At 40.4% G+C, this 27,387-nt stretch overlaps 1 long non-coding RNA gene across 1 annotated transcript in view; it reads right to left on the reverse strand.

The window, feature by feature from the left end:
* Positions 1–27,387, reverse strand: part of LOC124153313 — a 55,732-nt gene that overhangs the window by 16,347 nt on the left and 11,998 nt on the right. The window contains exon 3 of the long non-coding RNA XR_006863614.1: positions 17,560–17,654. This is a non-coding gene — a long non-coding RNA (uncharacterized LOC124153313). The remainder of the gene's footprint in view (positions 1–17,559; positions 17,655–27,387) is intronic.

A 27,387-nucleotide genomic window follows, 5' to 3' on the forward strand; every position in this document is an offset into this window, starting at 1 on the left:
CACATTACACGTAATAAAGAAAATAAACGTCCGCCAGTGTTTTAACAGAGAATGTACTCAATCAGCCATTAATTGACATGAATCACAAATAAATTATAATTAAAATGCATTAAAAGTTATAAAAAATTACTATAAGATTCTGGTATTCTACCGATGAAGTTAGGTTTCCATGGAGTGTTCAAGAAGTGATCTGGAAGCCTCCCTTTCCTTCCAGCACTGCCTTCTTTAATTCACTGTAACGCCTACTCTCTTTCAATCTATCTAAAAATCCTATTCTTTCCCTTCCCCTCCCTCGTTTACCCAACATTCTACCTTCTAACACCATTTTCAACATTCTCTCATACCTTCTGTCTCCTCCGTATGTAATCTAAAAGCTGCCTCTCCTCACCCACCATGTCCAGTACTTCGTCGTTCCTTTTCCTCTCCATCCATTTCACCCTCCCCATCCTTCTCAATTCCCACATCTCGAATGCCTCCAATCTGCTCTCGTCTTCTTTCCTCAGTGTCCACGTTACCGCACTGTAGAGAGCTACACTCAAAATCAAACTCTTAAATAACGATCCTGTCAGAAGCTCCTTCCTGTTCATCTGTTCATGAACGCCTCCTTTGCTAGTGCAATTCGCTTCCTGATGTCCTTGTAACTGTGTCCGTTTTCCTCTAATGTGCTGCCCAAATAGTTAAACTGTTCTACCTGTTCAAGTTTTTCCCCACCTACTTTTATCTTGAGTCTCACAACCATCGCTCGCGATACTTTAAATAACCGCATTACCTTCGTCTTCTTGTGATTAATCCTCATCCCATACTCCTCGCACCGCTCGTATAACGCACCCACTAGAGCCTGTAGTCCCCTCGCTGACTGGCTTATCAGCGCTTAATCATCCGCGAACCTTACCGATATATACATCATTCCTCCCACCTTCACTCCAGCTTCCAAATCGTCCCACGCTTCTCTTACCATCTCCTCAGCGTATACGTTAAAAAAAGCGGCAATACAGGACAGCCTTGCCTTACACCTCGGCCAATGCCTGCCCACCCATATTCTCCGTCCGCTACCCTCACTTGCGCAGTCTGGGCCAAATAAAGATTACGAATAAGTCGTAAAACGTATCATATGGCAACTAACTATGCGGACGATTTATTAATTTTGCCCCAAAGTAAAACTGAATTTTTTTATTTCCTGTTGACATTGTGTTGACGATGGGCGATGTGGTCGATTTGGTTAGACGCGGGAAAATGAGAGGAAATTCGGCACGCCCGACGCTATTTTCGAGATGTAGGTGAGGGACCATGGGGCAGGAAGATAAGATTTGAGGACGAGAGGGAAAGGACACGTAAGGAAGTATCATGATCGCCTCAATCCCTCGACTCGATACCTGCGCGACAAGCGAAGTGTCGTCCGTGGATGGGAAATCGATTTGGAGTCTTGTCTCTCGTGAAGGCAGCCTCCACATCCCTTTCCCTTCTATCGAACATGTCTTCCAAGAATGAATGCCGAAGAGGATGAAAGACGGACGTCTTATCCCAGGAATGCCAACCAACTCCTGCCCCACAGTCTCCTTCTCTGTATCCTGACAAAGTCCATCGAGTCAACCAACCCCGGGATGGCAGGATGGGTATTGGAAAGAGTGCTAAATATGCTGATGTAGGCGCACAGTGACTACCGTCATTGAAAAGAAAGCAAAACTCCCGAGTTTTTAGGATCTCTATCGTCTTAAACCGGGCAGTCAATTTCAATTCAGCAAAAAGCATACGAAAGAGAATTTATTTCTACGTCGAATCATTTACTAAAAAAATCTTTGGCTCCATATTCTTTCCTGTACAATATTTTTTCTCAAAAAAAAAGCACTCGTTTTTATGCGCAAAATCTAGTTGTTGGAATTTCACCGCTGGGTTTCCCCGTGGTTTCCGTTCCAATAACTTCTATTTTAGATATAATGAAGACAAATACGGTTTTGACAGTAAGTGTAAATCAAGTTGTTTACACCACTAAAATGGATGGACTTCATGCAAGCAACGCAAACATCTACTAACTTCTGAGCCAATGGGCCAATTGAATTTTCATTGGCACTGTTGTATGCCGCAATATTAATGTAATGCTAGTACTTATAATATTTACATTAAATATCACTATTAACTTCAATATATAGACATTCCACTTTACAACAAATCATTTACCGTTACAGCACGTAGGGAATGTAATAATCTTAAAGTTTCAATTAGAAACTCATCATCATTGGCATCCTTTAAGAGGAGGTTACACAAAGCACTTTTCACTTAAACAACTAGCTGGTAAATATACATGACACTGAGCAGCGCCTACGACAAAGTGATATGTAGTAGTTTTTCACGCCCCCCTTCTTGTGTGGGCGTATTCCTGCAGTGGATGTTTTCGCTGAAGGATACTACACCCTTATTTTTATGTTTTCCCACAAAAAATTTCACACGTACTTGTTAACCTTTTTTATCATTTCACCAACAGTGTATGTTGTACTGTAGGCTGCATCTTCCGGGTTTCACCGCGTCGTGGTTGTGTTGGTGACAACAGTTTCTCCTGCATTCCAGCAGGCGTCTTCAGGTCGAAGTGATTATGCCGTGTTTTGGCTGCCGTTATATAGGCACCCCAGTGGTGTAGGTTCGCCCTGATTGGTCGCCTTGCGGCCAATAGCGTGGGGGTATGGGGCGAAGAGTCTCTTCCATGTGCTGTGGAGTGCGTAGCTATCCTCTCGATTGAAATTATGAGGATGTTTGGATATTTTAATCGCCTCTCGGATGATCCTCGGAAAATATCGGGATTCTCTGGCGATAACTTTTGTTTCTTCCCAGTTGATGTCGTGTCCAGGTTCACTGAGAGTGTGCTCGGCCACAGCCGACAAATGGAATTGTTTGTTTTTCACCGCTCTTCTATGTTCTTGAATGCGGCACTTCACGGCTCTCCCGGTCTGTCCGATGTATGACATACCGCAACTGCATTCAATTTCATAAACTCCTTCGTAGGCGTGAGGAGAGATACGGTCCTTAGGAGTCGGAAGAAGTTCTCCAGTCTTCTTAACACAGTTGAAGCGTGTTGTTACGTCGAATTTTTTGAGGAGTCTCGCGATTTTATCACTGGTGCCAGCCACATAGGGGATTGTCGCATAACCCGCTGCCTTGGGTTTCTCCGTTTTTGGACTTGGTGTCTTATTCTTGAGTTTTCTTTCCATCTTTGCGGTCCTTTTAAGGACCATGTCACTGTGATATCCATTGCTGGCCAGGGCCGTCACCAAATGTTGTTTTTCGGCGGGAAGTGAGAGTTGGTCAGAGATGGAGTATGCTCTGTGCACTAATGTCGAGATTAGAGCTGCCTTCTGAGTAGGGTGGTGGTGTGAGGAGGCGTGCAGATATCGGTCCGTATGTGTCGCCTTACGGTAGACTCCATGGCCGAGTTTTCCATTGGGTTTCTTCGTCACCAGTACGTCAAGAAAGGGTAGGCAGCCGTCCTTTTCCACTTCCATGGTGAACTTGATTGAATCATGTTGGTTGTTAAGGTGTCGTAGAAAATTCTCCAATTCTTGCTCTCCATGTGGCCAGATGACAAATGTGTCGTCCACGTATCGGATCCAGAGGGTAGGTTTCTTTTTGTAAGAAGTCAGCACTAATTCTCAAATTCCTCCATAAACAGGTTGGCGATCACAGGGGACAATGGAGATCCCATAGCAGCGCCATCACTCTGTTCGTAGTAACGGTCATTCCATAAAAAGAATGAATTTCGAAGACAATGCTCCACAAGCCTGGGAGAATCTTTGGGTAATCCGTTATCGATGAGCTTTTCCACGATCTTGATGGAGTCGTTAATGGGTACGTTGGTAAAAAGAGACACGATGTCAAAGCTTACTAGCAGATCTCCATTCTTCACAGTAGTTTCCTGAAGTCGTTCAATGAAGTGCGTTGAATTCTTCACGAAGGACGACGAGTTTCCGGTGAAGGGTTGAAGTGCTTCAGCCAGGTATTGAGCCAAGAGGTAGGTGGGTGCGCCGATATTGCTGACGATAGGCCTGAGTGGAATGCCTTCTTTATGGACTTTAGGGAGTCCATAGAGTCTAGGTGGCTTGGACGCTGATGGCAGGAGTTTCCTTTGTACTTCTGCAGGTATGGAGGAAGTTTTGATGATACTCCTAGTAGATCGTTCTAATTTGGCTGTCGGATCGGATTTTAACTCTTTGTAGGTGGCACTACTCAGCAAAGTAGTGATCTTGTCATTATAGTCTGATCTCTTCATGATCACAGTAGCGTTGCCCTTGTCCGCGGGGATAATGAGGAGGTCCTCGTTATTCTTTAGCTCCTGTAATGCCTTCCTCTCCGCTGCTGTGGTGTTTGGTTTAGGTGGCCGTGTTTTCCTCAGGATCCGCGACACGTCCTCTCGAATCTCATCAGCAAAATTCTTGGGGAGACCGCGAATGGCAGCCTCTACTCCAGTCACGATCTTTTCCTTGGGAATTATGCTTGGAGCAATGGCAAAGTTTCTCTCCTCCTTGGCGTTTCTTCAAAGATGCCGTGATTCTGACACTCTGCCACCCTGTGTCACAGTGAAACATCATCTAAAGACACCAGCAGCAATGAGAATTCTTCGCCGAACCAGCGAAGCGATATTGAGAGAGAGAATCCACAACAACCGCCGCTCCATTCACCACTGTTCAGAAGAATTATACAGACTACACCTAGAATTGAGCTCCTCGCTGACAGCATCTGACTGGGATACTCTGGACCGAATTACGTCTGAATCATCCCGCAAGAAGTTTTCTTCAATCCAGGAGAAACAAATTAAGAAGTACTACAAACTCAAGAGCAGACAGCATCCCTTAGATGAGGTCCAAGGCCCTAAAAAGGACCATCGTACTATCGTGAACCTAACAGACGAACGGCTGAGCGATGCTGCAAAGTCAATTCTATCCAAGGGCTTGTCCCTGCCCTTTCTTTTTACTCAAAATCCTTACCTTAATCACAGTTTTCAGCATTTCAAGCTTGATATTCACTTCATCTACATCATTTATATTTAATTTATCTCCTGTAATAATTCCCTCACCTCACTTTCTACTTCCTTTTCCTCTGTCAATATTATCTATACATTCCTGTATACCTCTATTCTTATCCTCCTTCTGGGTCAGAAATACGAGTTCCATAGCAAATCTTACTCCATATATCTTAAAGAGACTCTATTTGCACTTTGGTGCTGTGATGTTCCCTTTAATTCTCCTCTTTTTATTTATTCCAAGGATTATCTCTGTCTCATCTGTCTTGCTCCGATCTGCATCACTAGAGATATATTTTAACATGCATAGCTGCAACGTATGTAATGAGAAACAGTCTATGAGAATGTTCATGTCACAAAGGCAAATTTCTTAATAGATTTATGAAAGTGGAGTGGATGTAAGGGAAATTGCTTTAATAATCACTTCATAAATAGAACATGGTACGATAAAATTATGTGAGGAAGTCATATTATTGCGTTTATGATAATGGAAGCACATACGTTAATTATAAGTGAGTGATGTCAGTGAGGTGCATTCAGAGATTACTTGGTACAGCATTCAAAAGGATTACCCCAGAAGTAGGTTGTAAAAAAATTACTTACAGTGACAGCATGTAACAACATAATTACATTGAAAACCCATATCCCAAAAAGACAGTTGCAATAAAGGAGTCATCATGATGGAATCCTTATGCTTTGCAATTGATACAAATAAATTCTTTAAATGCTCTATAAATAACTGTATCTTTGTACAGTGATGTATCCATGGGGGGGGGGGGGGCTAAGGAGGGTATCCAATTTACTAACCTTGGATATCCAATTTACACTAGATAGAATGGTGGTATATTTCCGGCCCCCACTACAGCTGGAATTTGAACCTCACCTAGCCCACCCCCTTGTCCCTATCCTGGATCCACTACTGTCTTTGTATAATTTAGTACTCTGCTAAATATTTAAAACATGTTCAATGAAAGCTTCATATTTAATGGGCTGAGAATAAAAGAAAATACCTATCTCATGTATAGTAAGGAATTCATAAACACCACTGAGAGTCGAAATTTCATGCTTTCATTCTGATTAGATATGTTTTTCAACAGATTCTTTACAAATTGAACCCAGCAACTTTATTATCTTTACACCCATTTCATTTCCTTAAATCTTAAATACAATACAAGCCTTGCTGTTGATTAGATATGAAGTTAGTTACATTAGCACTTAAAACTTATTCTCACACAAGGTTTGCAAAAATAGTATTTACATAAAGAATAGATCCCCCATCATAAGCTATGAGCCAAAAAGAGTTGCAATATTTTGTTACAGATGCATACTGTCATAACAACATGCAGCCTACTTGTAAAGTACGTAAGGTTTGCTGCAAACTGTACATTTATTTAATAATTGGATGGCAAGAGCCCTTGAAGTAACTGTGGTAGGGTTATGCACAAGTTATTCAAGCTTTATTCATTCTTCTCTAATTTAAATTTTCGACTGTGAAGCTATGTACATGATCAGTGATTTCTGAACATCCATTCAATTTTATGAAGGCAATGAATACATTTTCGATGGCATTATCATAAAGACTCACAGTCATCCCTATTACAGTATCAACTACACTATTGACAGCCAGTATCAAAATATGTTTCACTTTATACTTCAAAGGTAAGGGCTACTTGTTGTCATCCAATAGGTGTTGATCTCTCAAATGAAGAAATTTAAACTTAGTTGTGTCCCTTATTGAAAATTTATTTGCCAGAGATTATGGATTTCATGAAACATATTGCTTCTCAACAGTATATAGTCATATATAAGATGTCGTCATAAATAAGATGAGATAATTTAAAGTTATGAAATATCTGCTGCTAGCTGACAATTATATGGCTCAATGCTTTTCGAGTCTGTTACACGAGTGGCACATGACTGAATTTACCTCCTTATTGTGAACATTTTAATAAAACTAAAAATGATTCTATAAAAACACAAAAAGCATCAAAGGAATTACCATAAATTAATTGATCATAACAATGACATCATAGTGATAGAAGCCTGTTATCGTTTTAATGAACACTGATGAATTTTTCTATTAGACGGTGGTTGGTTATAAATTCTGTTATTTAAATTATGGCCATGGTGAGTACTTTGAAAACGGGAAAGGCTTTGATTATTCACAACTTGCAAGTTGTTCCTAATTCCGTAGGGAACGCAGAGATGATGATAAATTAGCTAGGGGGGCATACTAACGCTAAGAAGATATATCTTATTGCAAAAGTATGATTAAAATTTATCGTCATTATGATTACATAGTAGCCTCAAAATGTTCCTAAAATCTCTGGTGGCCTACTAAATAGAAAACCATTTCGATTGGTTTCACAATACAAATGTGAATCTTCGTTCTCGTGTAATAAGCACAAACAAGGTTAATTTACCACTATTTCTTTCAAAGGGACTCGACCTTGATTCAATCCATTCACAAATAGTCATTATCTCCGTGTAATTTATGGTTTACACGTATATCAGCACTCATACAATTAACGCTTGTACTTGCCAAATATTCACAATTCGAGGCGAGTATTTTTATTTTAACGACACACCGATGATTGACCATTAGATCGTCAATGATTAAAACCGAAAATATTGGCTCATCTTCGTTTTCAAAGCTAACCATCACTTCAAAACAAACGTAAACAATTCTTTCACCATACTCCAACTCGATTTTTTAAATTTTGACTTTCGTCTGTTTCACTTTTCGCGATCAATTGTTGGTATGAGAATTACAGTAGCTGTGCTTTCCTCTCGTTAAAGTTCCCATCAGCCAACCGGCGGTAGGATTTGCTTTATAAAACACAACCTCTCGTTAAACTCCACGTTACCGTAATCTTCACGTTAGTTAACGTGAGGTTTAACCAGACATTATAAAACCGGCCCATAGTGTACGGAAAGGAGAGGGAAATCTTTCAAAAATGTATGCAACTACTTAAATAATGAACGAGGAATGAAGGAATTTTTTTCATTCATCAAGAGTTTTGAAGTTTTTTCAAGTACTTCGAAGAGGACTTTTTTATACCGAAAAAATAACTCTGTACAAGCCCATAAAAATAGCAGCACAAAAGAAGCGATGAGATAGTTATTGTCATGGCTGCAGGCGGATACAGGAGATAGGCGACGCGGATTAAAGAATGGCGCTAATTTCTTATCTTGACAGTGCCATAGAAAAAATGAACAATACAATAATTTCTCATTTAAATTTCATTGGCGTTGTACTTTAAATAGATCATTATAGCGTTAATCTTACTTGTCAATGAGAATATCGAGAGAATTAACAGTTGGGCGCAGACTAATCAATTGAATTTGAATGTAGGGACAACAAAGTCAATAATTATGGGAATTACAGAACAAGGCTGCACGATCCAGGTGAGGAAGGCTTCTGTCTTTACAGGAGAAATGCGTTTATCAGGTGTGAGTATTTCTTTAGCTTTGATGAGTCGATGTAGAGATCTTAAGAAACAAAGGCCTCGCATAATGGGTTTGAGGCGTACATCTAAGGTTCACTGAAACATTACACAGAGATTTTTTACAGTTTTCTTTTGTGGTAAATCGATACCTTCACTGCATAAACGCTAAACAAACAGCAACCGAATCAAATCCGCTCATATAGTACGTAGACCTTGTAATACTAGATGAGCGGATTTGATTCTGTGGGTGATTGTTGAGCTTTGGTGCCGTGGAGGTATTCATGTATACGCCCTCGGCTCACCGTGTTGTGGCAAATAAATAAAAGGGACTCGTGAATATAAGAGCAAGACATTCAAGGGGAATAAAGAATCCTTCTGGACAGCAACAATGAAGAGGGTCGTGGGAAATAATATCTGGGGACGTACAAACGAGGGTAGGTGGCGTGAAGACCGCCATAATTTTTACGACCCTCGGGACTTGGGTCTAAGTGGGATTCCATTCAGAAACAACGGTCCAATAACGTCACTCCAACCGGAGTTTATCGTTTGAACTATCGCCCACTGTGTCTCCTCAGGGGCCCACACTTGGACCACAGTTTGTCAAAGCTTATCCGAAGCTACCCATTCGGATAGTGTAAAATCCCAAGATCAAAGCCTGATGGAGTGGAATTGTTCCATATTGAAATAAACACAATTTCCGCAATTATGAAATTTATTCCGACCTAGAATTCGTTGTTACTACCAGTGGCGCAGCAAGGGAGGGGGTTTTTGGGGGATAAATACCCCCCAGAACTCAGTGAAATTTTAAAATTTAATCCGTTTTAATTAATTCGATAAATATTACTTTAGGAATAGTGTAAGGATTGATAAAATGTCCCTCAGAAAGCCGTAAAACTCACCATTTTGAACCAATTATCCTAAAACATTTCTTGCGGAAGGCGGCCGCACCTCCCGTATTCCATACCCCCAAGTATTAGTTGCTCCGTTCCCCCCCCCCTATCCTTAATTCCTAGCTGCGCGCATGGTAAGTACATCATCTTCAAGATAAAAATGTTTTGTACCTTTCAACCATTTTGTACCTTGAAGATGATGTAGTAATATTGAAACCTTGGTTGGCATATATTTTACAATCGTGAAAAATTGCAAGTGTTTATTTAAACTATTCTGGTGGCTCAAGACAAATCAAACATCACCATTTCGTAGGTAAAAAGTAAACTGATAGTGAAACCGCTTTCTTCAGGCCATTTTCAAGAGCCAAGTTATCGTCGCGGCATTAAGAATGACCTGTTAACTAGTGTTCCTTATTGTGCGTGCGACATTCAATGTCCGCGATGTGCAATGATGCGAGATCCCTATCCCCTATCCTAAACAACCTTTGCGTTGATTCGCTGAGTTAATGAGCGAGGAAACGGAATAATACTGCATTTTTATGAATCCATAAATCGACCTCAAAATGAAAAAAAGAAGATATTTGGCAGTGAAGAATAGTCTCGCGTTTAAAAACGGGTAAGATTTCCCAAAAATCCTTCCAACTTTTCGATGAGCCTTCCATCGCACTCACGGATTCAGAGGTGCAATGCAATCCAATGAAAATCTATTCGATCAACGAAGCGTCGGAGGGAGATTTGGGAAATCTTACCAGAGAATTCTACACTTCGCCATTATTCGCAAGGAAAAAACCGGACATATCAGACATTCTTCTTAAGGGTGCGGTACAAATTATCCCAATGATTTTGCGGCGATCGTCATATAGCGATGTATTTATTCTAGGGATGGTCAGATCGGATACCGCGGATCCAAATATCCGCGGATATTGCCCTTCATCAGATACATCGGATCAAAAGTTGCGGAAGACATCGGATGTGGATCATAAAGATTTTAAATAATAGCTTTATTGAATGCATAAGGGTGGAAAGAGTTCCGATTCTATCTTCGAATGCGCCGTCCTACTCATGAACCGTTTTGTTTGAAAGCTCTTGCAGAGATTGTCATTACACTTTTTTCTTAATATTCGTCTCAAACCGGCCAAATTTTGAGATACGTAATGTAAAAACGTAGCCATCGATATTGAGGATTAATATGCAACAATCGCCAGAGAGCGGTCATTTTTTAAAACCCGTTGATAAGGGAGCCGAGGGTAAGCACAGATAGAGCTTACCAGTGACGCACTACGTCTACATAATAACCTGCGAGCCACCTCTAGGGTGTGTGGAAGGGGGTGATCAATCTCTAGCATGCAGTATGCAAGAGGATTCCCAGATTCACACCACACGGTCATAAAAACGTTGCGCCTCGATCTAATTATGCATCCACATTCATGCAAAAGACAACATTTGCCGACCTCACATCAAGTCAAAATTTCTATAAAGCTAAAAATGCGAAACATGCTGTTAGGAATACTGGGAAAATTGAAAGACATGCATTTAGTTATGCGTAGGTTAGTAGGGCCACCTTTATGCATTGGCAATATAGGCTCTCTACGATTTTTATCCGGGATTAGGGATTATTTAGGATAAACGCCGAGGACAAAACTCTAAAAAGTTCGTATCCATGCTTCTGGGTTTCACCACATGGATTTTCTTAGCGACGACAGTTTCTTTGTGACGACGGGTCGACCTGGAGACGCCGGTTTGAATACCGGAGAAACAGTCGTCGAATAGAAAATCCGTGGTGACACCCAGAAGCATGAGACACCATGTAGACAACGCCACGGAAAACTACGCATCAACTCTAAAAAGATATAACTCCGTGGGAGAGAGTTCATAAACGCCCGCAGGAGACGTGGCGTATCCGTGACGGTCAACAAAACCACATATCGCTTACCGCACGGAACGTCTCCAAGAATGCAGGCCGCGTCGGAATATACGCTACGCGCGCTGTGAATCTCGATCGAGCAGTCATTTGACGTCCACCGCTGCCGGTCACAAGCATGACGCGTCCGCCCATGACATCCGACCCCACTCCGAGTACGCCTGTTGACATTAGAGGACAGAGAAACCAAAAAGAGCGCTCAAGTGTCAAGTGGAAAATTGGGAAACGCGCAATTTCAGTTCCATAGTGATAAACGGGAATGGATACCAAATTAAGCATTTCCTACTTAATTAATAATAAATACCCAGAGTAGCCCCCCAATGCTGCCTGCTCCGTAGTCAGGTCTGGCTCATTGGGCATAGCCAGTATTGCAGCATTACAACCAAATGACATTGAGAACAGGTCCACAGAGCAGGGCGGTGCCACCCAAATGTCATTGAAGGACAATTTTTCCGTGCTTTGGTGTTTCACTACATTAATATGCAATGTATTTTCACTCACATCTGTCCCACGTTTTTTGTTTTTCCGTGTTTACGGCCACGACTCCATGAAATGTAAACGATTTTTCTCAAGCAGCTAGCTCTCACGGAGAGCTATATAGTTAGCTATTTTCAACGGTATTTATACAAAAAACATCTAAGCCGATGATAATTTTATTGCGAAAAAAATCATATTTTACGTCGATTTTTATTCAAAAAAAACATACATATCGACATATTTTCACCTCGTAGCCACGAAAAATGAATTATTCTCATCGTTTGTACAGTTCTCAAGGTGAAACATGATTTGGCGACTTCTACCGAAAACCAGGGTACACCTCTAGGAAAGTCTTTTGAATTTCGCGGTTTTCCCATTACCTCGGTGTTAGGACCAACTTAGGTCCCCGGGTGGTTTTTTTCAGCATTTGTCATCAGATTAACATGAATTTAAAATGATGGTTTTCAAGAATACGTATCGCGAAATAAACGAATTCTCATAAACGGAAACCGATTTACCCGATAAGGCACCCATGCCTGACCGAAATAAGGCTCTCCTAACTCCCACGGCACTGCTAGAGAGCAACTTAAAAGAAAGAATGCGAAATATGTACAGATGGACACCACTGCAAACTTCATACCTATTCATTTCCACGATTGTACTTTAATTTACGTTGCACTGAAATAATAAAATTTTAAAATCGCAAAAATACATGAAAAGAAACGCTCTCGTCATACTTTATCAACTATGCGATTGGTGATTTTTCCGTTTCAATCCCCGTTTCATGCAAAAAAGTCAAAAATCGCTCGTTTCTCTTTAATTTCAGCAGTCTGTAAAGAGACGACCAACACAGAAAATCCATTTGAAGCGACAAATGCATAGTGGCATTGAAAAAAAGTAGCATATGAAATTAGAAAAGAAAGGGCATTGACAACAAAATGCCGTAGAAAGTCAAACTGAATAAAATGCGCTCTATTAAAAAATCGAGATATTCTGGGCCACAAGTCCAAATTGGACGCAAGGAAAATTAAAATTCTAGTTACATCTTCACATGTACAGTGGCGGAAAAAATTAACGCAAAGCTCGTTGGCGTCTGAGAGCGGCCAGTTCAGGAACTACTTGTCTACCAAAATTTTGCCCTCGTAATGCTCTCATACAACCGGGAGTTTTAAAAGCAATATATCCCTTATACCGGGGAAATAATCATACCCGTCGCATTATCACAAGGCGCAAAAGATCCAGCTACGAATTCTTCGCCATATTCTCCGAAGTATGCTTCGCCCTCGACTCACCTACAATGGAATCCACTCTCGTCGGGACATAGTGGACACAGCCGACATATTGGGCATTGAGACTGCCCTAACACCCAATCGTTCGGGTGGTGTAGTGGGTAAAGGCTTCATGCTTCGAATCAGGGGTTCCACGGATCAAGTCCCAGTGACGGATGACTTGATGCTGCTCACAAACACACTGTAAATATTTTTCTGATCTTAAAACTTCGCAATATCTATCAATAGGTCCATAGGACGTTGCATGGCTATTGAATTCTTACGCGCTTATTTATTTGTTGAAATTCAACCACCATATTGCATAACCATTTGGGCAGTTGACTGTGGAGTGAATTTTGACTACCATTTCCGCGTCGTCCAGCACCGCTTCAAGGCCCCTAACCATTTGCTGCATGTGTGATGTGTCACGGCCTGCTACTCCTCCCCTTCAAGGGAAAACTCCTATAGAGTTCCTCAAAACAGAATGAAAGCACTTTTTTGAGCCACCTCCGAGAAATCAGTTGTTTGTTTTCAGTTCAGTATTGCAATGCTTTGCTCAATATTCTACGCCCAATAAGTTTCCCGAGGATTATATTGGAACAACTTGTAACGTACTGCAATTGAAAAGAAATGCGAAGCCGAATTGATTTAGGTAACGCAATATGTTATGGCCATTTTAAGGTTCAATAATTTCTTTCATGTAGTTATCCAAAGAAATTGATTAATTTGGTCAGTAAACGATTTCTTTCATAGTGAAATGAGAGGAGTAAATAGAGCTTTTTGAACTTCATAATGTCTTTAAAACTTGATTTTTAATCTCAATGATGATCCATATGAACGCGTATTTGATTAACAACATCAACTAAAAATTAGATCTTTATTAAAATAGATGTATCTGAACTAAGCGTTATATGTTTTTAAATTTTATTAACTGACATAAAATGAGAATCAGAAAAGTATTATAATTTTCACTTATTGAAAAGTTATTTACGAAACTGGAGATAATACTGAAATTTGAATGGTTGGAAAGGAACGTAAAGGAATTTAATTGTATTTAGTTAATAGAAGGGAATGAATTTTATCTAGAATTTGTTTCCGTGGTAATCGAATTATGATTAATATTTCCTTGCTACAAGTTGATACATTTCATGGACTGATATATTTTTCCTTGTGAATTTCTCGTTCAGGCATAATCAATCAATTGATTCTCGAATTTATTTCTTCTAAATCCAGTGAATATTACTTTTGTTCAAATCTGATCTTTGATGCTAGTTTTCTTTATCAATTCCTGCATAATTCCCCTCTTCTCTGAAACACAAATGCTTTACCTTGCAGTCATTTACCGGTCTACTCCGTTTTTGTGTCCGAATCCTTTTCCGCAAAATATTTAATGTCCACAATTAAACTCATTTACTTTACTTTTGCTACGTAGACTGTTTCAGAAGTCCATCTTTGATGCACATTTCAATTATGCAACAATCATGGGAGTAAATCCTTCGTAAGAAAGTGAAAAGAAAACGCCTGCTGTATATGAGGTAAATTTTTTGTAATCATTATGTGGCTTATTGGAAATATATTTTTTGCTAAGACAATGGGAAAATTCGACCACACACTATAATTCACGGGATGGTCAAAAAAACTCTAAGGCTCCTCTTCAATGAATAGAGAATACTGGAAATTCGGCCATAAAATGAAGATGTAACAATGAATGGTAATTCATGTGATTACAAGAATAAAATTTTTTCATTGATAGGTAAAGGTAATGAAAAATCATTTTTCTTTTTAAAAAGTTAGTTTGTAAATTAACATAAATGTCTTACAACCGCCTTTCTGACGCGAAATTACCTCGAATAATTCATTGTGAGATTTACTCTATTCCTTAACCTATGTTGAGAGCTAAAAGTAATCACAAGTTCGAAGTAGGGAATAAATAAATAGCGTAAAACGGGGACAGTCCAATATTTCTATGATTTCGAAATAACATTAGTTCCATAATAATGATAAAATATTTTTTTAATGTATGCGTAATGCTCATTTTGTTGAAAAATTTAAGGGTAAGTCTAACCTCTGTTAACTTAACCATTTGCTCAATGTTTCTGATGAAATACATGCGCAGACGCCAAAAATTACCCGATTGAGAACTACTGAGTTTGGGCGGCTTGATGTTCTTCCTTCGCTCAGCTCTGCAGAACTTCCGAGGAATTTTCCCTTGAAATGAGGGAGGAGTAGCAGGCCGTGACACATCACACATGCAGCAAATGGTTAGGGGCCTTGAAGCGGTGCTGGACGACGCGGAAATGGTAGTCAAAATTCACTCCACAGTCAACTGCCCAAATGGTTATGCAATATGGTGGTTGAATTTCAACAAATAAATAAGCGCGTAAGAATTCAATAGCCATGCAACGTCCTATGGACCTATTGATAGATATTGCGAAGTTTTAAGATCAGAAAAATATTTACAGTGTGTTTGTGAGCAGCATCAAGTCATCCGTCACTGGGACTCGATCCGTGGAACCCCTGATTCGAAGCATGAAGCCTTTACCCACTACACCACCCGAACGATTGGGTGTTAGGGCAGTCTCAATGCCCAATATGTCGGCTGTGTCCACTATGTCCCGACGAGAGTGGATTCCATTGTAGGTGAGTCGAGGGCGAAGCATACTTCGGAGAATATGGCGAAGAATTCGTAGCTGGATCTTTTGCGCCTTGTGATAATGCGACGGGTATGATTATTTCCCCGGTATAAGGGATATATTGCTTTTAAAACTCCCGGTTGTATGAGAGCATTACGAGGGCAAAATTTTGGTAGACAAGTAGTTCCTGAACTGGCCGCTCTCAGACGCCAACGAGCTTTGCGTTAATTTTTTCCGCCACTGTACTAGAATATTTATGATTCACACGAATGATGCTTGGTACTGCATTTACATTGGTGAGTCTTCTACAGCAAGCGTTAGACAGGGTAGGCTATGCCAACTGAACTGTTCCTGATTGACTTTCATGAGTCATGATAAGTTTTGACCTTGCTTAATCATTTATAATACGAAGAAAACAATTGTTTTTGTACAAATATAGAGCATACAATAGAGCGAAAAGAAAATCGGTAATTAAGTGCAAGCCTTCTTACTGCTTTAATTTCCGTGACGGAGGTCCGCAATACCCTCACATTTCAAAGCACTGATTGCTTTTCATATTTTAGCAGATGAGATAAATTAGCGGTATGATAACTTTTTTGCGAATTTAATCTAAGTTTTCTACCAGTTAAGGTGGAGTGTTTTGCAGAAACCTGTCTTCCCCCTGTCTTCCCTCCCAACTTTGACTTTCTTCTTCCATTCGGGGTAAGACCCATTCATTTTTTCCATTTTCCAAGTTCCCATTCTGTCTCTCGCTTACCCCACAATCTCACCCCGAACACGGTTTTTAACTTCCCCTCTCCGTTCAGTATTCCCCTGCCATGAAACTTACGTTACAGCTATCATCATTTTACATTAAATTCGAGTGAACATATCCGTTAATATTTCTTGTACAAATTCATTATTCATCTCTAAAGTATTATGTAATTACTGCGTACTGGACATTCAAACAATTCGAGAAGAGAGCTTGGTGATCCTAACCATCGTTCTGGCCATCTCTCAACAAGTGAGATGAATAACTTTCAACAAAAATACTTAGTATAGGAGTGGGTGAGAAGCCAAGGGGAACAAATGATTTCTTTTTTAAACAGAGTTATGTGCAGATATCACGCAAAGAAAACAAACGAGTTGAACTATATATTTAGTAGTGTATTTGATTTTCTACTCGATGCCAGCCCAGAATATACACTCACTCGAATCCCTTGGCATCCAAGTTTTACTGCATTTCTTTTAACAATTAACTTTACCAAACTTCGCCAAGAAATAAATCACTTGTACCCCTTGGCTTCGCACCCCCTCATATAAAAATACTGTCAGCACATGGTTTCAGGGAAAATTATAACGGTTAATTTAAATCCATATGCATGGATTATTGAGAGTACGTACTTAAACAAGGCGGACTGTACAAATCCCGCTCCAGATGTACTTATTTTACCAAATCCGGTCCAATATTTGAGTAAATAATACGACCAATATAAAAAATAATAAAAAATAACCAATTAAAATTCTTTTGGCATCCGACCCCCAAGGTAATACCTTAGTAACAGTTTGTTACAAAAAATGTTGCTGATATACTATTTTTCAATCTCCTCTCTTTTTCTTTCACCAGTTTCATTTAAAAACAGCTCTCGAGAATGATGCGTAAGCATTGAAACCGGTCGTGTAAGATTAAAAAAGTGAGGAAAGTTACCACAGCCGCCTCAATTATTATTAGCCATGGAATTCTACACATTCAACTTGTCGACAGTCTGTCTGATTCGTTTAAAAACGTTGATCCAGAGAACGAGGTTATCTCTTACAAAATTACAAATATCTACACTCAGTAAGAACTTTTAAAGCGCTTCAAGAAACTAAATACAGACGAATAAATGGAATAACATGATTACTTAAACGACAAAATGAAAATAAATGTGACTTACCAGAGTAACGGAGTTGACAGACTATACAAAATGTCCCGAACCACTTGGAGATGATGTATGTCGAAATGTAGGACTGCTTCAGGCCGGAGGGAGGGCTGGAAATTCAAAGACGAGACGAGATATATAAGGTTGTGACAGCACTTGGTGAATCAACTGCTTCATCATTTCAATCACTTGCACAGATCTCTGCAATTGGTGTTCATTTCGTCCATTGTCACTTTAAGGGATAAATTCCTAACTTTGCCTGCTAAGTCACTAATCGCAGCACAGGAGTATATGTCGTTAAACAAAAGCTTAAATCACGACGATTTTAGGCCAAAATCACAGTTTTCTGTAGCTCTACTTAACTTTTTCACCGGCTCGTAAAAAATAAAATAAAGGTTCGCAGTCGCAGCTGGAGTGTCGTGGCTTCAAAAGACCCTGGCTGCAGTCCCCAGCGCCCTCCACTACAAGGCCCGCGACTTGCCGCAGTAGGTTAAAACACACGCCGGTAACATTAGCGAGGAAGAATGTTGAATGGCATTCCTTGCCTTACTAGGATGTCTTTGAAAACCACAATACTACCGAATTCCGTCTCACACGATTGTCTGCGAGACATAGAGAAGTTGGCACAACACCCAAAGACACAAATATTAATATGAGTCATTCACCACGGGAAATATTCTAACGCACATACTTCGAGATGACAGCTGTCATAAACTCTCCCCACTAAGTCGATATCAGTCCTATTTTTCCAGATCCACTCTTCATTCCAGTTTAGGGGAAAATGGGAAGCTTAGGTGCAAAGTGACGTAGTATGGAAGGAGACACTTTGACGAGACAGTAACACAGAGTAGTGGTTGTCTCGCAATATTTAGTGCACGAGGCGATAGATAAGAGTGACGGTCAGAAGAAAGGAGCTGGCAGTGCTGCATAGAGATGCCACGGTCACTGTTGGCCGACAACAATACGCGAAGCGGCGAAAACTCACAGTGCGGTAATCATAAAAAAAACCACGTCCCGGAGAAGTCAAATGGGAGGGAAAACACTCTACGTAGCAGAGTCACTGACTCGAGAGGATAAGTCAAAAATAATGCGGCAGCGGCAGAGGAATCGGTTTTCAAGCGGGCGCGTCCGACGCCCGGCCGGCGAGTGGCATCAGGTACTACGGCGGCGGAGGGTCGCTCGTCATCGGCGAATGCGTCTCCCTCGGCGGGGGATCGGGAGACACGTCCGAGTTCGACTTCAGAGGGTTGGTGGGAGGAGTGGAGTGAGTAGTAACGCGCGGCGGGAGCCGGTCGAGTGAACTGCCGAACTGCGAGGGAAATAGTGGTGAAGATAGGAGGGGGAGGGGAGTGGGGTGAGGGGGTTGCGACTGTCTACTCCCGGCGATGCGCGGCGCGGTGCGGGGAAGCGGTTCCCGGCCGCATGAGGGCCCAGCGCTCCCGTGGGGACGCCGCGCCGTGGGGCCCTCAGCCGAGGCCCAAAAGCACGCCGGAAGACTGTCACGGTATCTAAAGATTTGATCCTTGGATTTTTCTTCCTCATAGAATAATCCTCCAAGGCCGTTAGAACATTAATTGCGTAAGCTTGGTTTCGCTGATGGTAGGACCCGGCCGCCTATGTGACGGTGCGGGATTCCTCGTCCCTTCCCTTCCTTCCCTATCCCCTCCCAGGAGGCGTCGCCGGGCTCCTATCGCGGCGGCTCCTCCTTCCTTGTTCCTTCTAGTACTTGCCCTCCTGCGGGAAGAGGAAAAAAGCCCGCGCTTACAGTCCCTGCCGCAGAAGTGCAACCCACGAGCCCCCCCTGGGTGTCTCGTTTCCACTGTCACGTGATACGAGAGGATAGAGCGTCGTTGGAACGCAATGGGGGGCCAAGAAATCGAATCGCTAGTGTAATCGCATAAGGAGGATGGGCTGCGGTGAGCAAGTTACGCAATCAAGCATTTGCCGATCCTACGTGCTCCAACTTCGTTATGTCGCGGGCGCCAACAGTTTTATCTCATTACATGTAATTGCGCCCTGCGGGTCAATGATAGTAACCACTGGCTGCTCCATTGAAGCACAACTCAATGACAAGAAGAGAAGTGTTGTCAACACAAAAGCGGCACGGGGCATCGTGTTGTAGTAATAGGCGAACATGTAACACACATACGTCTACTGTTATAAGGTCCACATATGATTCCACTACCCTTGAGATATGATTCCGATCCAGTACCAAGACACAATACAATATAGTTTTCCATACTTGGTTTAATTCTCACGTATGATCTACATAAATGAGCAAAATTGCAAGCCGATCACTAACTGAGTCTGAAATCTGAAGATGTATACATTGCTGCAGAAATAAAACAAATATACTTTCATTACTGTTGATTCACTTGAGTGGAACAAATTTACAGCACAGATTGGTTTGTAAATATTTAAACGAGCACAAATCACCGAAAATCATAGACTCCAGAGCTTCATAATTATATTGTGGAATGAAATTTTTTTACCGGCTGAATTCTTTGCGTTATAATTTTGCTGAAATAGAGTCAGAGTCGTTTGAAACTGATTTAGAAATATTCCTAAAGTGCAGCCGTAGCTTACCGCAAGGTAAAATTGGGCTCATAAAAGTTATGAATAATGTATGTAATATTAAATGAGCGAAAGTAATTTTAAATTTTAAAATTTTCCATTTAAAAATATTTATGGCATACTCTAGGAATTGTATTTATTTTGGGATGTAAAATTGAAAAAAATACTACATGTTCAAACAAGGCTGCCTTTATGTGAACACATGTGTTACTGATCATTGGCACACATCCTTGTGTACAGATTCTTCCGAAAATGTTCTTATTTCAGTCCTTTTGTCACAATTAACACGAAAAGATTTATATCATCTCATTTCTTAATTAATGTTTACATTTTAAGGATATCGAATGCGATGATAGAAACTGATGTATGACACTCAAGTTGGAAAGAGATTAAACTCAATTTCCCTAAAGAAAACCTAGGGTCGGGATAACTTAGAACTTGTGAAATACGCTTCTGATTAAACTCAAATTCTTAAGATTCCTTTGCACGCTAAAATTAAATGTTTCCGTCCAATACGACCTGACTGTCATGGTTTAGATTGACCGATAGTAGCATTAGGCGGGTTGGGAGGATCGGAATTCCAACTGCCAGCTGATCCACACCATGTGGCTACGGGGAAGGAATATTCGTCGGTAAAGAAAGATGGGAAGGGAAACAACGGAAGAGTGCGGCCAGCTAATAATGATTTTGCGGAGGCACATAATCTTGTGAAGAAGTTCGAAAGGGGGCCAAGCATAGATTTCAAACTTCGTTATACATTCAGATATCAAAACTTAACTGCCTTGTAGGAAGAAAAAAAAACACTGAAATATGATTTGGAATGAAATTATACAGTTTCATAGAACCTAAAATACTCCTTTTATTAAACAAATGAACCTATAAATTAATAATTAAAAAATAAATCGTTCACTAATTGCATCCAGATGTCACACCGATGCAGAAAACCACCGGTTTATAAATGCCCTCGCCCGAGACCTTGACCTTCCTGACACAGCATCTGAATTACTTATCTTTCGGTAAAATTATAGGAATATATTAGAACATGGAACAGATATTGCTTTTTATCTTACAGGAGAAAATTATTTGCTTCCCTACTGTTCTCAAGAGTCTTCCACTCTGTGAGTTATGAAAGTGATGTGAGTGAGTGAGTGAGTGATGTTAAGAAAATCCCGAAGAAAATGAAATTTCCCGAGTGCATTTCCGATAATGGCAATCTATTCATTTACAGTTCTAAGCCGAGTTTGCAATGAGTCGTGATTAATACTGTCTACAAGTTTTCTCAGTTTTATTTTCACATCAACAAAAATGAAAGGAGAATACGTACCATTGCTGTGGCAGTGAAGAATTATCAAAAACATCGACGGATAACTTCTGTGGATTCAAATTGCAAATCTTTCTCTTTCGACTACTAAGAGCCGTACAAAATGTCCTAATTTATGACGTGCTTGGGATAGCAAGGACAGAGATAGCCTCTGGTCGAGAAAAGAGTGGCATGAGAAATAAAGCATTTTGTGGTAGAGAAACCATACTAAGCAATTATCTGGTTAAACCGCAAAAAATAACTTTGCCTCCACTGCTCAAGAAAGAAGTCCTTTAGGAGCAGCTGTTGAAGGCTCTGGATAAATATGGGAAAATGCCACAAATTAGTTCTGAGAAACTTAATACTGGGATTTTTGATGGCCCACAAATTTGACAGCTAGATAGAGTTCGTGAAGTTAATGAATGAGGCTGAGAAAAATGCTTGAAGATCGTCTGATGATACTGTACACAATTTTATGTTACAGAGGCAATTATTACATAAGGTTTGTACGCGTGATGATAAAAAATATTGGAAGCCTGACAGGCAATATGAGTATTAAGATTCACTATTAGCATAGCTTCATGAACTGCATTTTACAGAATTTTGCAAATACGAGTGAAGAATAAAGTGATAAATTTAATTAGGATATAAAAACTATGCAAGACTGCTACAAATGGCTATGAAGTACGCAAATGATGGCAGATTATTGTTCCAACCTCCCGAGATATAATTATGCCGAAGTCCTTCTTCAAAATATCGGGAACGAGGCTTCAGAAGTGGCTACTTACTCTTTTACAGGATGCTATTTTTTACAAGTGCAGTTGTAAATACGCGCTCCCGACATCTTAATGGAAAATGTATTTCTTCCATTCTACTGGAAAATATAAAAAATAATAAACTCATTGTAGATTTGTTTTGTATCTTATAGGCGCCCTTAACTCTGGTAACGTAAAACGCCGATTTTTTTGTCTCAAAAACTAAAGCTATCACGGAAAAACTAATTTTACATTTAAATTAAGGAGATCATTTATACAAAAAATAGACGTAAAAAAGTCCGGCACTAATCTCAGTTTACACGAGTGTTGTCTTTTACAAAAAACCTCTCTTTTCCAATTGTGGCTGCAACTGTGTTGCACTTAACAATCAGGTGGAACAATGTATTACTTGGTCAGACTGAATAAACTAACGTATGACTTACATTCCTCTGTGAATTTATTGATTCACCAATAGGGCCTTATCAGCTCTGTGAAGTTATTCATAAAATAATCACCTTCTCCTTTCAGTCGAGCAATCCTTTGTTCAATAGGGTGGTTTCCTATTATTTTTTATTGCCTAAATCGAAAGATTATTACTCCTGGAGTACGTATTTCACGCTTTCAATTTTTTGCTATTAAATGAAAAGTGAAAATTTCCAAGCGCACGAAAACGCGACGGGTAAGTATGAATGCTGGGAAAAGCTCCACGCGACGTCGTTCTGCTTCTCGCTGCCGCAAGTGAGGTGACCTTGGGGCGAGGCTCGTGAGTGCTGATACGACGCAGGATGATAGCAGGTAGCTGAGTACCATGCTACCAGGTTACTGAGTACCATGCTAGCTGGTAGCGCTTGGCTTAACCCTTTCGCTGCTGTTCAATCTCCGAAAACCTACTCCTCACATGCGGCGAAAATGTTAAAATGCGTTTCGTGGGCCCATGGAGCAGGTACTTCCAGGATGGGTGTGTACACCCTCCGAAGGGTCGCTAATCCGCGACCCAATCCTCGACCAGCTCACCCACGCAGGACCGTCTGCGTGGGTGCGGACAACGGGAAAATGGCTATTTTAGCAAAGTTAACAAAATCGATATTTTTCATTGCAGAAACACGGTTCAAAGACGTGATTGATTGCTTGATTGGCAGAAGTGCGATGAAAACAATCATTTTTTGATGATCGGATTAATCGATTGATTTTCAAATTGCAGTCAGAGCGGTCACTTTTCGGGAGGGAGGCCCCCCGCTGGTAGGGTCGAGGAGACGGTTTTACGTGAGTGAGCTGGTCGAGGATTCCGGGTCCCGGATTAGCAACCCTTCGGAGTGCTTCGGCGAGAGTGCTGACCGCATGGCAGGGACGAAGAAAAAGTACGTCCACAGCAGTCTGCCGTGCGGACGTACTAGGTACGTCCAGAGCAGTGAAAGGGTTAAATAAGGATTATTAATATCCTATCAAACGAAGAAACTTTCCGACCAGCCAGTTTTTATAGGAGATTATTAAGACATGTTTTCCTGAGCTCTGTGCCTCATGCATGCATTGGTAACTCCAGACGACGTAAAACTCCTATCCTCTCGTGTACAAATAAGGTCCCTGTGACGTCACATGGAGTGGCATCGCATGGGCGCCAATCTGGCCTTTTTCAAATGAGGATTAAATTGACCATTGCTATTTGTCTAAACCGGTATTTCTAAAACCAAATAATTTGTTTTTTATGAATACACTAATGGGGAGTAAGACCGCACGTCACCGGTTAAGGCTTAAGTTGATTCAGTACAACCAGTGCGAGGATGGTATTGATATGAAATAAATATGTATGGTTAGAAAAATGGAACTGTTCATGTATCCAACCTTTTTCCCTACGCGTTGGTACATTACGCCAAACAGACGATGTAATACGGTCAGAGGTGAGTTCTTCCGATGAAAAGCATTTATTTTTTATCATCTGGAGACTAAGTTGTGAAAACACCATATTTGTGGAGAGTGGGAAAAATCATGAGTCGTTACGCCAACAGTTGCGCTCAAATTTTATGACAGAAGAACATCATTAGATTGCGTCAGTGGCTGAGTATTCATTAACACAGTAATTAGCAACGAAAAAACATTATTGGAGCAATGACAATCTTATATCAGTGTTTCACGGGCAATAAATTCAACATTCGGAAACGGTCATCGAAATAAACATTATACGGTTGATATGCTTATTGCTGTGCATTTTAATGAAATTGTGAAAAATGTACCTCATCAATTTCATGGCTCTGTCTTAAGAATAAATATTTCTGGAAATCCTTGTGAAATGTCAGTGAATAAAAATATTTAGCAATCTAACAGAAACAAACAATTATAAGGTATGATCCCTAATTCGCCAATTACGAGCACTAAAATATATTGATGATAAAAAATGACATAAAAGATGCGCACACTTGAGGTTTTCAGGGATTGATGCGAAAATACATTGCCAACTTTTTTTACACGACAACCGATCAATCAAACATGAACGAATATTAGCATTGGAAAGGCAGCGCAACAAGAGCAACAGCCAAGGTATGATGCAGAGTGTTAGAATGGCGTGAGGGATAGAATGTTCTAATACCAAGCGAATGAGATTGATACCCTAAACGATTCGCTATTTTGTTTATTTTATTCAAATCCACTGTGTCTCGAGTACAATCTACCGATTTGATCGATAGATTTTTCTTCCTTATAGGAAAATCTACTAAAATTGGTAGCATATTAATTGCGTATTGCTTGGTTTCGTTCGTGGTAGGACCTGCCCGCCTTTGTGACGGTGCAGGATTCCTCGTCCCTTCCTTCCTTCCCCGTCCTTTCCTTGGAGGCGTCGTCGGGCTCCTATCGCGGCGGCGCCTCCTTTTCTTGTTCCCTCTCGTCCTTCCCCTTCTGGGGGCAGAGGAAAAAAGCTAATCGCTTATAGTCCTCGCCTCAGGAGTGTATCCCGCGAACCCGGCCCTAGGGTTTAGTTACCATTGTGTCTCGAGTACAATCTAACGATTTGATCGTTGGATTATTCTTCCTCATAGAATAATCCCCCAAGGTCGTTAGAACATTAATAGCTTATGCTTGGTTTCGCTGATGGTAGGACCCGCCCGCCTTGTGACGGTGCGGGATTCCTCGTCCCCTCCCTTCCTTTCCTATCCCCTCCCAGGAGGCGTCGTCGGGCTCCTATTGCGGCGGCGCACAGTGGTCGGAAATCGAAAAACGCCGGACTAAAGTCCGAAATGGCTTTTTTTGAGGTAGACAATTGAAATTTGGCGCAAATACGGGGAAATAGTTGCTGACTTTGAAATAGAAAGTCATTTTTATTCAGTCTCAGCCGTTATGGAGTTACGGAGGCTTAAACATGACGAAATTTCGAAAAACTTGCCATTTATCATTTTTCTTCGAAAATGTAAAAAGTGACGCAGATGGTAGAGCAGTGGATGGATTTTCATGAAATTTTAAACATGTTCATCTGTCATTATAGTTTCTTGCCAGTACTTTGCATAAGTTTCAGACATTTTTGTTGATATTTGTGTGCTGTAATGTATCAAAATGGCGGAAGCTTTTTTCAAGCAAAATTTCACTTAAAGCAGTCATTATCTTTTTTATAAGAAATATGTATGTCGAGATATTTCGCAATAATACTAAGAAAACATATTTAAACGTTTGTCTGCAAAAGGTTTGGGGAAAAGTTTGCGGCCCTGAGAGAAAATTCGAATTTTCGACCGCGCGTCGCGGTCCGGCTCCACGCGGCGGACCCCGGTAATATCGATTGCGTGTGATGGTTGAAGTTGTTTGCACCTAAATTCCTCAAATTTGCCTTTTTCAAGCAAAAAACACTTTTGTGGATTCCCTAAGGTTCTATATCGAAGATATTTTGAAAGCAGTATTGGTCATTAGGTCATAAAATGGCGGACATTTTGTTAGGCAAAAGTTAACATAAAGGAGTCATTATCTCTGGTTTTAGAAAAATGTATATCATGATTTTTTGTCAGGGTATTAAGTAAAAATAATTATAAAGTATTCTGCAAAAATCTGTGGAAAAAGTTTGCGACCCTGAGAAAAAATTCCAATTTTCGATCGCGTTTCGCGGCCCGGCTCGGCTCAGCGCGACCTCGAAACTCCGACTCCCCGCACCGACGAATTTCTGAGGACCTTAATGTCCTGTATTCGCCTTACTCAAGACATCCATGCTTTCAATGATAACCAAATGTCATATATTTATTATCATAGAGGGATACTATATCCAGCGCATGTGTTTGTAGACTGTGATGCCTAACTGTGATGAATATGCCTTTCTTCGGTTACTCCACGGAATTTTCCGAGTAATTATGAACTCCTTCAATTCCTGAGTGCACATGAGGGTGTTTTGTTCCTCATACACTCTTTTGTGGAAGGGTGTGGGGTCTTGTTTACTTGTATTTTCCATTACGCTCCGCTTCACATGGTTTTCATTTCGTTCAGCAATATCTGGTTCGCTTCTCTAAAGCTTTCCTCCTTAAAAGAAGTATTTAATGCTACCGCCTGCACTTCAAAATTTTACAGCTAAATATCTATACGGTCAAATGAGAATATAATTGGCATATTTAAACAATGTTAGGTCCACTCATCTGAAGTAATATGACTGTATCAACGAATCATTTTTTCATTAATTAGGGAGGTAGATAAATAAACTCGATTTCTTCGACTACTAGCAACTGCTCAAACATTCATTGAAATAAATTTGATTTCCATAGCCCTTTTCACACAATATATTCACCCTTAGAAAAAAAATGTTTGAATAACGATGTAATCGATAAAAATTTATTCACAAGAGACAGAATTGACAAATAAGGTGTTTCCTCCTGATAACATAGATTCCTACAAGTTGTGAACGCCGGAGTAGGACAATTTGACAAATGTGAAACATGTAGATTGACTAAAATATACCTACGTAGCTCGGTGATCCTGGGTTTGAAGTAATAACGTGAAGTATAGATATATTTCTTCATTAAATAGGTATTTCAAAAAACATTCGCCTTTGAATCCCAACATATTATTAAAATGGAAATGCATGACAAGATACCAGGGGCTGGTGAGCAAAAATATTCCATTCAGAAAATTCCTACTGTTAGATATTTTAAAATAAGAGCACAATGGTATGCACTAACGGTAAGCCATGAAAGCTAGAAACTGTCTGATATGAATTCTATATTCATGATGAAGTTAATGCATCAGATATTTGGACAT

Source organism: Ischnura elegans, chromosome 2 (genome assembly GCF_921293095.1).
Source record: "Ischnura elegans chromosome 2, ioIscEleg1.1, whole genome shotgun sequence".
Taxonomy (NCBI): Eukaryota; Metazoa; Arthropoda; class Insecta; order Odonata; family Coenagrionidae; genus Ischnura; species Ischnura elegans.